The sequence below is a fragment of the Lytechinus variegatus genome, chromosome 3 (assembly GCF_018143015.1).
Source record: "Lytechinus variegatus isolate NC3 chromosome 3, Lvar_3.0, whole genome shotgun sequence".
In the NCBI taxonomy this organism is placed as follows: domain Eukaryota; kingdom Metazoa; phylum Echinodermata; class Echinoidea; order Temnopleuroida; family Toxopneustidae; genus Lytechinus; species Lytechinus variegatus.
In genome coordinates this window covers 5,838,892-5,854,142 of record NC_054742.1, presented here as the reverse complement: position 1 = coordinate 5,854,142, position 15,251 = coordinate 5,838,892, and the positions used below count along the sequence as shown (strand labels likewise).

The 15,251-nt window shown below is 37.1% G+C and overlaps 1 protein-coding gene across 4 annotated transcripts in view; it reads right to left on the bottom strand.

Annotated features, from left to right (window-relative positions):
* LOC121410073 (amidase-like) overlaps positions 1-15,047 on the bottom strand; it is a 57,753-nt gene extending 42,706 nt beyond the window's left edge. For 2 of the 4 annotated variants that reach the window (XM_041601926.1, XM_041601927.1), the window contains exon 1: positions 13,816-14,133. The gene's annotated coding sequence lies outside the window, so the exon portion shown is untranslated. Of the gene's footprint in view, positions 1-13,815; positions 14,134-14,812 lie in introns of those variants that run through there. The other 2 variants (XM_041601930.1, XM_041601928.1) reach the window with 2 other exon arrangements.
* Between the last annotated feature and the right edge of the window lie 204 nt (positions 15,048-15,251).

Here is a 15,251-nt window from a genome sequence, read left to right as displayed (position 1 = left end):
TCATGTTCATGCAATATATATGCAGATGATGTTGTTATTTATATTTCTGATAAAAGTACCGAAGTCATTACTACTAAATTACAGGCTGATCTTGAAAACATAAGTAGGTGGTATAAGAGAAAGAAATTAAAATTTAATGTCGACAAAACGTATACTATGTTATTAAAACGAAACACACAATCTTCATAAGAATTAAACATACATCTGGATAATAGCATTATAAAACAAGTAAAACATATTAGGTATCTAGGAATCGAAATTGATGAGATTCTTTCGTGGATTTTGTATGTAAAGAACCTAAGTAAATCTTTAGCTTTTAAGTTATTTTCTTTGAAAAAGGTCAGTAATTTCACTAATACGAATGTTCTAAATAAAATTTATAATTGTACAATTCAGCCCATACTGGATTACTCTTGTTCAGTATGGAGGAACTGTACTGTCAGTAATAGGAAAATTTTGTTTAGATTACAAAAAAGAGCAGCGAGAATAGTTGAAAAGAATTATACTCATAATGGTATTGACATTATTAAGAGATTGAAATGGCAGGTTTTAGAAAAAAGACGAAATTATTTCCTTGCATGTATTATGTATAACTGTGTCTATGGATATGCTCCGATACGTTCATGCATTGGCGTACCGTGACCCGGAGGAGACAAAGCATTGGAGGGGAACAGCATTGTTCGCAAACAATAGAGTGCCCCTCCTATGCTTTGTCCCCTCCGGGTCGCGTATTTTTTTTTTACACCACTGCTCCGCCAAAATATTGAAAAACCCCACAGAAACGGCTCGCGCTAGAGTCTAACACGTTGACCACACACGTTTCGTCGTACACATCTTGATTTCGTTCAATATGGTCATACAAAACAAACCTTATGATTTCAATATAGATATATAGCTTTTTAAAAGCGTTTAGTTTGTAGGGACCTAATCGCACTTATGGCACCTCCAGACATTCAGATACATGAAACAAAGAACTAGCGAGGGTTAGCTGCAGATAGACAAGATTTCTTTTCTTCGTCGATTAGAATTTTCACCTCTCTGATCTTCAGCACTCACCCTCTCTCTCTGAGTCTCTCCAGCATTCTCCGTTCTGATTTAGGCGACAGTGGTCTCTGCATTGTCCTCTTGCTTTTTGCCCAATACAAAAAATACTTTATTTTGTTGTCATTAAATCCCATTAAATTAGGCACAATCACTTTGTCGATAAATTTGGTCTGTAATTATTGATAAGTACACCTTGATACCTTTGCTTTTCTCTAGTTAATTACACAGCACATAGGGACTGCTTCTGCAGTGATATGCGCTCTAGAAATATGATTTTATATTAGTCATATTTTGATCATTATTATTATCATTTTTATTTGGCAGATACGATCTTCTCTCTACCTCTCTATTAATTCTTTCTTTCTCAGTTTTTTAAAGGAAAGTCTACGCCAAAATAACTTTTTTTTTCAACGGGACAAGAAAAATCAGATTGACAGAAAGGGCATAAAAAGTTTGAGGGAAATCGGACAACTAATAAGAATGTTATGAATTTTCAATGAAGTGAATATCACCAAGCGATTACCAACTTGCTGACATCATAGGTGCACGACTAACCATAGTTCATTAATCATTACTACAAAATTTATTTTTTTTCGAAATTTTGATTTCCTCAAAACTTTTTCCAGGATATCTAGATGATAGATATGCTTTTCATGTTTCCATTATTACAGACTTTATCATATCAATTTGTTGTGTACAAAAAACGCTCCTTTTATAAGGCATAGAAATGGGACGTTTAACGCACAGTCACTAATACGCGCCGCTGTCTTCGCATCGTGCAGGCAGTCTATGTGTATAGTGGCGGGCTGCTACATTGCGGTGCAGGGGTGTTCAACTTACATATCGTGAGCGCACTCAGCTGCGTGTTTTCACTTCTTCTCCTTTCTCTCCTTTTCTTGTAATTTTTCCTCGCATTACTTGTTTTCATAAATTTCCCTCTCACTTTCCTTGTTTTCTCACTCCCTTCAGTTTTGTAACTCTTCTTGATCACTAGCTTGCATTCATTGGCACACCCCCCGGTCAAAAATGGTACGGTTCTATCCAACATACACTCAAGTCGTCGCTGTACGAATAGTGAAATTCTTCACGCGCTGCGTTGCCTAGCTATGCGTGTTTACTGTGTACTGTACTGTGTACACACAATGCCATCGGCTGAACCGGCCGCCAAACTATAGTGACCAAAATTGCAAAAGCTTTTGCAAATGTGAAAAGTGACAGAGGTTTTTTTTATCCAATCAAAATCATTCTTAGGTATTCGCAATCTACAGCATTTTCTGCAAAATGTCTTTTTTTGATAGGGTCTATTGTGACCTATGTATTTTTTTACAACAATGTGAAGTCGCACCAAACGTTTCGTTTCCCGCACTTGCCCATTGGCTCATGTACAAATGGATTTCCAAAATCATCAAGAAAGGTTCCAAAAACCTCAAAAGTGACAGAACTTAATTTGACTAAAATTGACTGAAAATCATATCATGTTCAAGGTGAGAATCTGCTCTATTCTATTCTGTTTTGATAGATCACCTTGTTGACGCGTTTGGGAGATATCTTAGTAAATCCCTCATAAACTGCGTATTTTCTATTATTCTCCATAGGGAAATAATTTATCACGCTACGCACTGCAAAAAAGGAGCGCAAACAAATTGATATGAGTTCTATTTAACAACCTTGAAAATATGAATTTATGATTCAATATTTATATAATTGAGTGATTAAAGGTGTAAAAATATAGTCAAGCTCAATATTTTGAGTTCATTATATTTTAAGAAGGCCTACATAACAATTTATGTAAGGCTTGATTCGAGTTCTGAAAAAATCATGTGATGGGTCAAATAATGATTTTTTTTGCAGTATAAATACATTTGTAAACAAAATAAATGGTTAGTGGTGCATCCATGACTTCATGAAATCGGCAATTTGTCATGTGATTTCCCCATATTTTCATGTGATTAAAATTTCATAAATATTTAGATGTCCAATGAACGTTTTCGTTTTGTTCATCTGATTTTTCTGCTTGGGTAGACTCTTGTTTTGTTCCCCCACCCCTCTTGCTTAAGGTCCATTTCTTTTGATTTTTTTTTCACAATATATTTTTTTTCCAAATCAATCTCCTTGTATCTCCTAGCTCTCCCCCTTTATCTCTATTCCTTCGCACTCCCCACCCTTATAGCTTCTCTTTTCGGGCTCTTTTCATCTTTCTCAGATCACAGCTACTACTGAACTTTATCCAACAGGTGCACTACGTACAAATTGCTGCAAATGTATACTCTGTACGTGATTCTGAAAAGTATTTAAGGTTGGGAAAACCTCAGAACAAGTCAATACTAGAAGTCCTATATCAGTGGCGTACCTAGGATTTTTCACGGGGGGGCAAATTCGTCCGCCCAAAAATTTGACAAGCAAAAAAAAAATAAATAAATAACTAGGTCTTCAACCACAAATATAGGATTTCGTACCAGAAAAAAAAAATTGACAAGCAAAAAAAAGGGCTTCAAGCTCGTCAGGGGGGGGCAGGGATACGTCCCTTGCATGGTTTGTGACTCGTCAGGGGGGGCAGACTGCCCCCCTGCCCCCCCCCCGTAGGGACGTTAGTGAGGCCTATACAGTGCGTATCAAAAAAAAGTTTACACTTTGAAAAAGCCCTGGGAATTTAAAAATATACAACATGTGGGTAATTTTTTCACATACAATCCTGAGTTTGGGTCTAATCTATCCAATGAAAGTAAAAGTTTTGACAGAATGTTACACTTGAGTGAGCACTGTCCATTTTTGTAAAGCTCGCAGAAATCTGTTTGCGCAGAAATGCCCGTTTGTACGCTGTGTCAAGGGGAAAGACTGAAATCAAACTTACCCTGTGAAACATTTCTCATACATTTCCCTTGCACTTTTAGTCAATTGAAATAAAACGGATACATTCAAGCATTTTCTAACAATTTTGCCACCCAAATTGAAATTTTATCACTTAGTATACACAACTTTTACCATGTTTGTGCCTGCTGGATCTGAGGACATAGCTGAATCTGAACCAAAGTTTATATCAGACATCTCTAGCACTTTTTCACTACGTTTTTATCATTTAAAGTGGGTTTACATTTCATTTTTTATTTAATACTTGTTTCTCCACACCTTTTCCAAGCTTGACAACGATTAAAAAAATGAAAATCAAGCCTAAGACATTTCATGTAATTCACAGCTCAGTGTAAAGCAAATATCGTCCCGATGGCCTCGCTGTGTGGGGGAGTGGGGTGTGGCGCAATGCACTCCTCGAAGTGGTTTGGGCAAAGAAACAAGTTAAATAGGTAAAAGATATCTTCAAATCAATTTTACTAGCTAAATTCCACGTGTTATTCATGATTAAGGTCTACTTTTAATGGCATAACTAATTCAAAGTTCTGCGCAAATCATTTTTCACTAACTTTTCAAAAGTAAGTGGTGCTCACTCAAGCGGAAATATTTTTCAACAGTTTTTATCGTCATTTGCTTAAATGGACCTGTATCAATGTTAAAATGTGAAAAAATCTTCAGGATATTACAAATGTATAATTTTACAGGATTTTTTCTAAGTGTAAACTTTTTTTTTGATACGCACTGTATAGGGGAAGGCGGGTAAGTTGTGACAGTTTTTGCTTTTTGCATGTTAGAATTGATATGATTAATAATCTTGTCGAAATAAGTACCTTGCCTTGAAATTTAATTCTTCTGAAATATTTTCCACCTATATATAACTTTCTATCCCCACACTGAAAGTCATCGTGACCTTTGAAAAAAAATGATGTCAAATGGCTCAACTTGCCCCATATATGGGGTAAGTTTGAGCCACTTCTGGGGTAAGTTGAGCCACAAAAACTATGTACAAAATGTATGAGGGGAGAACCAGCATGTCAATTTATTTGTTTAAAGTCTTTTTACTTGCTAATTCTCTATAAATACTAAAATCCTTTAAAAGGAAAAGAGTAGTCATGTAAATTTGCTCCTTTCAGCCAGCATTTCAATCGATTTTTATGGTTTGTTTGTTTTTTAAGATATATTACCATAGGAATTACCATGGCTCAACTTGCCCCATGCTGTTCGGCTCAACTTACTCCAGTCCGAACTTAGTGCGATAATTTTGTATCCACACATTTATTATGCATATAAAAGACTATGAAAAGAATGAAGATCCATACATGGACTAATAATGTTGTTATCATGTCTTTATCATATTTAAAGACGTGTGTGTTTATAAAGCACTTATCTATTTCACACTCTTTTTTACTTTTTTGGCTGAAATTCATATTTTACCCTCTAAAAAACTACTTTTTGTTTCAAAGTTGAAAACAATGTGGTGGGGTAAGGGGTTATGCTATGGGTCATCAATACATAACACCACCACAATGTCTGACTCATTCATTACTGGCCTGGGGCTGGTGGCTCAACTTGCCCCTTTGCTCAACTTACCCCGCCTTCCCCTACTGTAGGAAAAATACTAAAAGTGCCCTCACCACACTTTCTTTCAGCAAATTCAATTCGCCACAAGACTTTGAATAGACAATATCCTTTACATCTTCATTGTCAATACAAAATCAGCTCAGTTACAAATTAAAATGGTTTTTAGAACCTTTTTCCATAATATCAACAATAACCTTAAGAAAATAATGTGGTAACGGGATGATTTCAGGTGGTTTTGGATAATTCATTCAACTTAATACACCGGGTTCATACATGCACATCTCACGCGGGAATTCCGAGAGCTTTGCTTTCAAGAGCGCACAGATTAGACTTGCCCGCGAGTCGTTTCTTTCGTATTTCTGGGGATTTTGGCGGAGCAGTGGTGTAAAAAAAAAATACGCCTCCGGGTCACGGTCCGCCACTGGAAAGTTTATGTAATTCTATTGATGTGGTTTTTGATAGGCATCCAATAAATACAAGATTTGCCAATTCGCTCAACGTTGTTATACCTTAACCGAACATTGAGTTTTTTAAGAATAGCTTAAGATATGCAGGAGGAAATGTATGGAATAATTTAGATTCGGAACTCCAGAATGCAACTTCAATTGATCCCTTTAAAAGGAAATATAAGAAAACACTCTTCTCGTAACACTCTCCGCTCTCCATTCTATACATCTCTATGCCGGTTTATGTTTTCAACTTTCAGTTTGGTATTCATTACACAGTGCACATGTAATAATATAGGATATTTATATTGCGCACATTTCCACCTTGTTAGGTGCTCAAGGCGCTCTTGTATGTATCAATGTATCTTTTGTTATTTTTATATATCTATGTTTGTTAATACCTATGTTACTCAATTTTGTTTTACTATTTACTCTGCCTGAATTTAAATTGTTGAATGCATCTTTTCTGTACATTGTTAGATATTTACTATGTCAACAGGACCATGTTGAAAAACAGTGTATATATTATCTGAACATGCTTATCCTGTATAAAGATTTTTAAATAAATAAATAGATAATTGGTTAACAAAAGACTTTATGCATGACTGATCGTCAACAAAACTGAGTGTCGAATAAAATTCCCCTCCCACCTGACCGAATCTAGGCGGACGAAGGGTGACGAATGGGAAAAATAAACGAAATGCACGCGAATCCAATGAATTCAAATAAAATTTCAGTCAAATCATGCGATCAGTAATACCTTGGTCACATATGCTCTACGGCGGCCGTACGGCGGCCGTAGATACATGAATTCGAGAGATTTCTGCGGCGGCCGCAGAAAATCTGCGGTGGCCGCAGGGTCGACGTACGGCGGATTCCTACTTTTTACAGGCCGTAGGGGTGGCCGTAGAATTTTAACTCGGAGTTATAACATTTTTTCTTTTCTACGCTCGCCGTAGAAATTAGACTAGCCGTAGGCATGGCGTAGAACGGTCTACGGCGGCCGTACGTTGAGCGTACGGTGGCCGTGCGGCTGCCCTCGTGTTTTTCTTCCCTCCTTTCCCCTTCTCCTTTGTGTTATCTGCTCGGAAGCCACCAGGCGCGTATTCAGAATTTTGCACCTCGGGGGCCCTCTCCCTATAATTTTGGCCCATATGCATGTGTACTTTTCGGAAAAAAATGGTGACCCCTCCTCGTCAGGCAAACAGGTGCCTTAAATGCATGTTGAATTATCTTATTTCATAATCACATGAAAAGGACAACTGCAGACAACTTTTTTATTATGACTTAATAAAAAGCAAACTATCCATGAATATGATATACTGTAATACCACTTAAAAAAAAACAAATGTGACCAGGTAGCACAGATATTGCCCTTTCACTAGCGGCTAACTTGGGTAAAATATGATGTTATTATCATTATCATTATTATTATTACTATCATGGGGAGTTAAATGCTGATTTTTGTTGTTGTTTCCTAGGGTTTAGTTCTTACTTAAGACTAACGTGTTTATTAACATCTTAACTTTATTCATACAAACAAGTTAACATGGTTATAGGGAGATTTATTTCATAAGTCCAAATAAATAATGCGAACGCGATTTTTGATAGCTTGTGTATAGACCTGAAAATAGAATATTCTGAGAAGTTTTGTAAGCATGAGCAGGATGGGTATCTATCTGTCATGGCGAGTTGATGATTGTCTATATTCCAAAATGACCCAAAGTTTGGAAATTCTAAGCATTATTGGTAATCGAGATCAGGATGGGCACTTAAAAATTATTCGATTATATTCCGTTCCAAAACTAGACATTCTACGCAATTGAGGTAATCATTAACAGGATGTCATCTAACTAATCATTCGATGCGAGCGCGAAGCGCGAATCACCACAAAGGTCGAATTGCCCCCCCCCCCTTCCTAGGTCGAACATTACTGATCGTATAATATTCAGATCAGTATCAAACATTAATTTGGCGACCCCCCTTCCTAAGTCGAACATCAATTTGGCGCCCCAGCACTTTTATTACTCCTCCCCCTTTCCCCTTTTCTCTTCTCTCCTTTTCCCTTCTTGTTTCCTTCTCTCTTTCTTTTCTCCCTTTTCTCGTTCTCTTATTTCCCCCTCCTTTTTTTATCTCCCTTTTCTTTCCCTTTCTTTCCTCCCTCTTTATGGGGCCCCCCTTTTCGCCTACCCGAGGCCCGGGCCCCGAACCCCACCTCCCTCCCGCCCAGAATACGCGCATGGGCATGGTGCGACACTTTGAAAACTTTCTGAAATGAAATGTTTAATGTAAAATATCATGATGGTATTTCTCACTGTATAGTCCCCCTGCGGCCGCCGTGAGGGCGCCTTGCGGCCACCTTGCGCCTGCCGTAGTATTTGTGAAAAACCTACGGCCAGCGCAGGGTCGCCCTAGGGCGACCGTACGTCATGATTTCAAGGACATACGTCAGCCGCAGATTTCTTTTCTCCATAAATTAAAAAATACGCCGTGCGGCGACCGTAACATATGTGACCGCTAGAGTAAGTGGCCGTGGAAATTCTGAGGCGACCGTAGAATTGCTACTCGCCGTAGAAATTTTAGAATCTACGGCGGCCGTAGCAAATGTGACCATGGTATAACTACTGTCAAATGTTACCAAAGAACAGTAAGCGAAGGATGAATATGACATGCAAGAAATTAAGGATATCGATTTTTCGGTTCACCTCTTTGAGAAAATTGCGGCCGATGGCGAGCGAAGGGTTGATATAACCCAATAAGACGAACGAACAGTGAGCAATGGTTTGATATGGCGTGCGATTAGAAACGAAGACGAGGGAATAGATCGGGAAATCTTGTTTGTTGTGTCATCGTATTGCCTCGTTACGGGTTCTTTTGAGATCGGTCCACTTTAATTGGCAAAAGCGCGATCAGGGACTGCGTGACAATCAAACACGAACGATAAACTAACGATTACCGCAGACTGAATAAGAGATGCGAATTCAAACAGATGAACAACGATTTCTCAATTCGTCGGGAAATTTTCAACATGTTCAAAATTTCCGTGCGAATGTGTATAATTGCAGCTGTTAGTTCAGAAGGTGTACGAACATAAACACAAAGGGTAAATATGATTTACTATCAGTTGCCATTGAAAGCGATTTCTGTTAAAATGCTTTTCGCCAGCCATCGCAAGGCATATTTTAAGCAATTCTGTTAGGTGTGAGGGGGCCTAAAGTCTGAAAGCTAATCCGTAAAACCTCTTCATTTTATGAAATTATTGGAATTCAAGCCTTATTTCAAATAATCAGAACTTTTTAATTTCTTGACCATTTTTTGTAATTGAGGTATCAAATTAAAGAGCAGATATATTGAATTTTTTTAAATGTGATTTTCATTTGAAACTCAGATACCGCCCGCTAAGTGAATTTCTGTTTTCTTTTCTTCAAATTGTTTTTGCTCACTCATGTATGAATGAGGAATAATCGGAGTTATTTCAAATGAAAGAGAAGACTCTAGGTTTTACAATGATAGGTCATTTGTCTATTGTATTTGCGATTAAGGTATGATAAATCATCGATAAATCTCGGTTTCGTTTTTGTGGGACGAACTGTATATGCAAATTACCGCTTCTTTCCTATAACATTTCTTTCTCAGACGTGGTGTCAAACTAACTTGTTTCCTTTTGATAAATTCAGATATTTGGCATTTGAATAGGAAGAAAACATGTACTTAAAGGCTACGGTACACCTTGAGTTCTCTCTCAGGTGCATAAACATGACAAAAATCACAATCGCCCTGATCAAACAAACACTGAGCTCATTATATTGTTACTGGGAATGCTGGGCATTGTCAGAGCACCCCAGTAACAATAGATAATCCTCATGACAAGGTCTTTGAAGAGTTGTGTGTACATTACATGTAGAATTTAATATCAATGTTAAAGTCATTATTACATCAAAATACGTTAAGATATAAGAATTGACTATATACGACGTCATAATCTTTTCAATATGCGACGTCAAAATGACATCTAGTACTAGTCAGCAATATGTTGCAGAGTCGTCATTAAGACGTCGTAGTCGACTTATAAAGACGTCATAACTACATTAATATGACATCTGAACCTGGTCAGTAATACGTTGCAAAGTTGTCGTTAAGAGGTCGTATTTGACTTTAAAAGACGTCCTAATTACATCAATATGACATCTAAAACCGGTCAGGAATACGCTGCATGGATATCATTAAGACGTCTAGTCTATCATGTCAATATACGACGTCAATCTGACCCTTGATACTGGTCAGGAAAATGTTGTAAAAACGTTGTAAAAACGTCATTAAGACGTTCCAGCTTCACTTATTCATTAGATATATATAATTAATAAAATCATTCATTCAAGATCTATTGGCTGATATACAATATGATCGAATGGAGTATTTAATAATAGGGGAAGGCGGGGTAAGTTGTGACAGATTTTGCTTTTTGCATGTTAGAATTTATATGATTAATAATCTTGTCGAAATAAGTATCTTGCCTTGAAATTTAATTCTGAAATATTTTCCACCTAAATATAACTTTCTATCCCCACACTGAAAGTCATCGTGACCTTTGAAAAAAAACGATGTCAAATGGCTCAACTTGCCCCATATATGGGGTAAGTTTGAGCCACCTTCTGGGGTAAGTTGAGCCACAAAAACTATGTACAAAATGTATGAGGGGAGAACCAGCATGTCAATTTTTTTGTTTAAAGTCTTTTCACTTGCTAATTCTCTATAAATACTAACATCATTTAAAAGGAAAAGAGCAGTCATGTAAATTTGCTCCTTTCAGCCAGCATTTCAATTGATTTTTATGGTTTGTTTGTTTTTTAGGATACATTACCATAGGAATTACCATGGCTCAACTTGCCCCATGCTGTTTGGCTCAACTTACCCCATGCTGTTTGGCTCAACTTACCCCAGTCCGAACTTAGTGCGATAATTTTGTTTCAACACATTTATTATGCATCCATCATATAAAAGACTATGACAAGAATGAAGATCCATACCTGGACTAATAATGTTGTTATCATGTCTTTATTATATTTAAAGACGTGTGTGTTTATAAAGCACTTATCTTTTTCACACTCTTTTTTACTTTTTTGGCTGAAATTCATGTTTTTCTCTCTAAAAAACTACTTTTTGTTTCAAAGTTGAAAACAATGAGGTGGGGTTAGGGGTTATGCTATGGGTCATCAATACATGACACCACCGCAATATCTGACTCATTCATTATTGGCCTGGGGCTGGTGGCTCAACTTGCCCCTATGCTCATCTTACCCCGCCTTCCCCTACTTAAATCAACCTAAAATGGCAGTCGATCCTTGTCTTAAAGATAAACACCAGTTGTAGTAATGATCTCAACATGAGTTCGAATAGAATCCAATACAATAAACTACCCAAGTGTTTTTATGTATAAATAAACAAATATTTGCCCAATAACTCTGGAAAACAATGTGTAATTGCTGATAAATGGGCAAAATAAGCACAGAATTTCGTAAAATGTGGGATATTTTTCCAAGCAATATTAATACACTGTCCCACATATGCTATACCCGTTTCCCTCTTCATCAATTCTCTTATCATGCTTATCCAAGTACGACTAACCCTAACTGCCCCAATTAGCAAGCAATGTAAGTATCAAAACATCTTTTTCTTAACCTTGGTCCGAAGATAACACAATAGCCCAGCATATACAGTCACAGCAGGGGCCGGCCACACACGATGGATGGCAATGTGTGAGCGCGGTGACATCCCTGCAAACCATGCCGTCATTTTTATTGTCTCACCTGCGAAGCAAAGTGAGACTATAGGCGCCGCTTTTCCGACGGCGGCGGCGACGGCGACGGCGGCGGCGGCGTCAACATCAAATCTTAACCTGAGGTTAAGTTTTTGAAATGACATCATAACTTAGAAAGTATATGGACCTAGTTCATGAAACTTGGCCATAAGGTTAATCAAGTATTACTGAACATCCTATTAGAGTTTCATGTCACATGACCAAGGTCAAAGGTCATTTAGGGTCAATGAACTTAGACCATGTTGGAGGAATCAACATCGAAATCTTAACCTGAGGTTAAGTTTTTGGAATGTCATCATAACTTAGAAAATATATGGACCTAGTTCATGAAACTTGGACATAAGGTTAATCAAGTATCACTGAACATCCTGCATGAGTTTCACGTCACATGACCAAGGTCAAAGGTCATTTAGGGTCAATGAACTTTGGCCGAATTGGGGATATCTGTTGAATTCCCATCATAACTTTGAAAGTTTATGGATCTGATTCATGAAACTTGGACATAATAGTAATCAAGCATCACTGAACATTTTGTGCAAGTTTCAGGTCTCATGATTAAGGTCAAAGGTCATTTAGGGTCAATGAACTTTGGCCGAATCGGGGGTATCTGTTGAATTACCATCATAACTTTGAAAGTTTATTGGTCTAGTTCATTAAACTTGGACATTAGAGTAATCAAGTATCACTGAACATCCTGTGCGCGTTTCAGGTCACATACCAAGGTCAAAGGTCAATGAACTTTGGCCGAATTGGGTATATCTGTTGAATTACCATCCTAACTTTGAAAGTTTATGGATCTGATTCATGAAGCTTGTACATAAGAGTAATCAAGTATCACTGAACATCCTGTTCGAGTTTCAGGTCACATGATCAAGGTCAAAGGTTATGTAAGGTCAATGAACTTTGGCCATGTTGGGGTTTTTTGTTGAATAACCATGATATCTCTGTAAGTTTATTGGTCTAGTTCATAAAAAGTGGACATAAGAGTCACCATGTATCACTGAACATCTTGTGCGAGTTAGAGTAGTATTCAAAGTCAGCACTGCTGCTATATTGAACCGCGTGATGCAGGTGAGACGGCCAGAGGCATTCCACTTGTTCCCTTACTTTCCTTATTTCGAGGTCGATTTTCTTCGTCGAAATTGAAAATGGACTAACATTGGGTTTCTGAATACAATATGCCTTTGAAAACGTGATCAAATATCGAATGCAATAATATCATTCCGAAGGTCTTACTACATGCAGGCAGAGAAGTCTTACGTAAATAGCACAGCTGTTGTTTATCATTTCGCTCCTGGCTCAACGCTCATATACAGCTGTGGATGTGAAATTGAGACAGCGGGCATTACCTGGCCAAGCAGGGTTGATCTGCGCTTGGAAATGATTTTTGGGAATTCCAAACGTATAAGGGGTATAAAACCGCAGTTTGCAATCTGAACTGCGGTCTTTCTCCAAACGGAGGTTTGACGTGTTAGATATGATTAGAAGTATCGGTTTTCAGCTAATATTTCACAATTTCACTAAGATACCAGAACTCGATCTATGATAATATGGTGGTAATTATAGGCTTTCTAATGTAATGATTGTTTACTGCAACTATTTTTTTCTACCATTACGATCTAATTTTTACCAGCTTTAGATTTACTGAGATTGAAACAATAATATGCAATCCTTCGTCATTGCCTTTATTTTTTTCAGTTACCACCATACTGAGTGAATTCTCATTGCTTTAACTTTATTCTTTTTTACTGACTTAATTCCTCGCTTTTTATTCACTTAAGTTTGACAGTACAAGATACATTGTTTTTTCTTGAAATTAATTTTGTCTGTTTTATTTGATTGTATTTTTATATTCATTATATCAATTTTTGAACGATTTATATATATGGCATTTTAACTGATGCATTCTTTGTACATATTGTAAATACTGATTTTTTTTTTTTTTTTTTTTTTATGTCTCGGGGCCCTCGAGGACAGCAATATAATGAGGTCAACCTGATTTAATAAACGTGAAAAGAAAATAAATAAACAATAAAAATGATTCGATTTATATGGTAAGTAGTAATAAAAAAAACTTACTCGAGAACAGTGTCATCCTGTTAACAGCAATTAGGTGCGAGTGTATATCTTTACACTGATCAAAGACTATATAACGCCGAGAAGGGAGGCAAATAAACTGATGCATTACCAAGTCAAGATCCGTATATACCTTGAACTGTAACTAATGCGCTGGAATCCCTACAATGATAACCTCAAACATTAAAAACTACAACGGGTGTTTGCAGAGCTATAGTTTACTCACGACCTATTCACACGTAAACTTGAATCATCATTATAGTGATGATTGCAATTCGTCTTTAGAATCATTGGACCTTTCACACGCTCACTCGAAAACTGTGATTTGAACTCGAATTCCCGAGTAAAGGTAATATGTGTCCTTGGTGACTTGTCAATCAAAGCACTGCATCGCAAATAAAAACTACGATGAGTGCATGACAATTGAAATATCTATGGAAGTGCTTGAAAGGTCACGTAAGCTCGCCCCCCCCCCCCCCAAATAAAAAAAGGTGTTTTGGAGGTCCAGCCTTTCAAACGTAAAATTCGTATCGTAGTTTGAGTGAAACTTTACTGGCCGCCCTTTCACACGGTAAAACAAATCGTAATTTGAAGGATGATGTGAACCCAAACTAAAACATGATTAGAATCACGAACGATAATCACTATCACGCATTCAATTTCTGCTCTGGAGGTGAATTCTAGTTAAGTTTCATTCAAATTACCGTACAAATTTTGCATGTGAAATGCTTGACATCTAAAACATCTTTTGGGGCGGAGCTTACGTAACAAGTAAGTTATAATAGTAGATTAGATGACAGATAGCGTGAACAAAATATCGGCTTAACAGTCCTACTAATCAATCATATGCCTGCAGCAAAACACAGCAACATGTATTTAACAAACTGTCCCTTCATGGTCGCCAATAAAAGTCACTTGTTTGTTGCCTGTTTAAAATCTTTAACCCATTCACTTGTGATTATTTGAATAACACGGTTACAATAACATGAGAAACAAATACCTTTTGACGCTTGTAGTTCAACGTTTTCCTGACCAGTATCAAGGGTCAACAGAAATATACTGAATTACAGGAAATGTAATAGTTCCTCAATACCAATAAGCCAGTTCACTGTTAGCTGATGATCAACTTTTCTCAAATTTTCCATTAGGATGAGCACTAACATTTTCAAATGAAGATGTTGCGTAAGTTTTCCGGCAAAGCATTCAAATTCTAAGAATGAAAGGCATTGTATAGAGCAGGTGACGAGACATCAGGGGTAAAAAAATTCTGTTTCTTTTGTTGTCTGGTCCTCGAACTTTTTGACTATTTTGGGGCTACTGTCAAATACCAGTGAATACAAAGACTTTGTTACTCTTCAGCCTGGATGTGATGACAAAAATAGTTTAAAAGGAATACCTGAATAATCATCAAATACGGTCAGTGAATTTGAAAACCAACA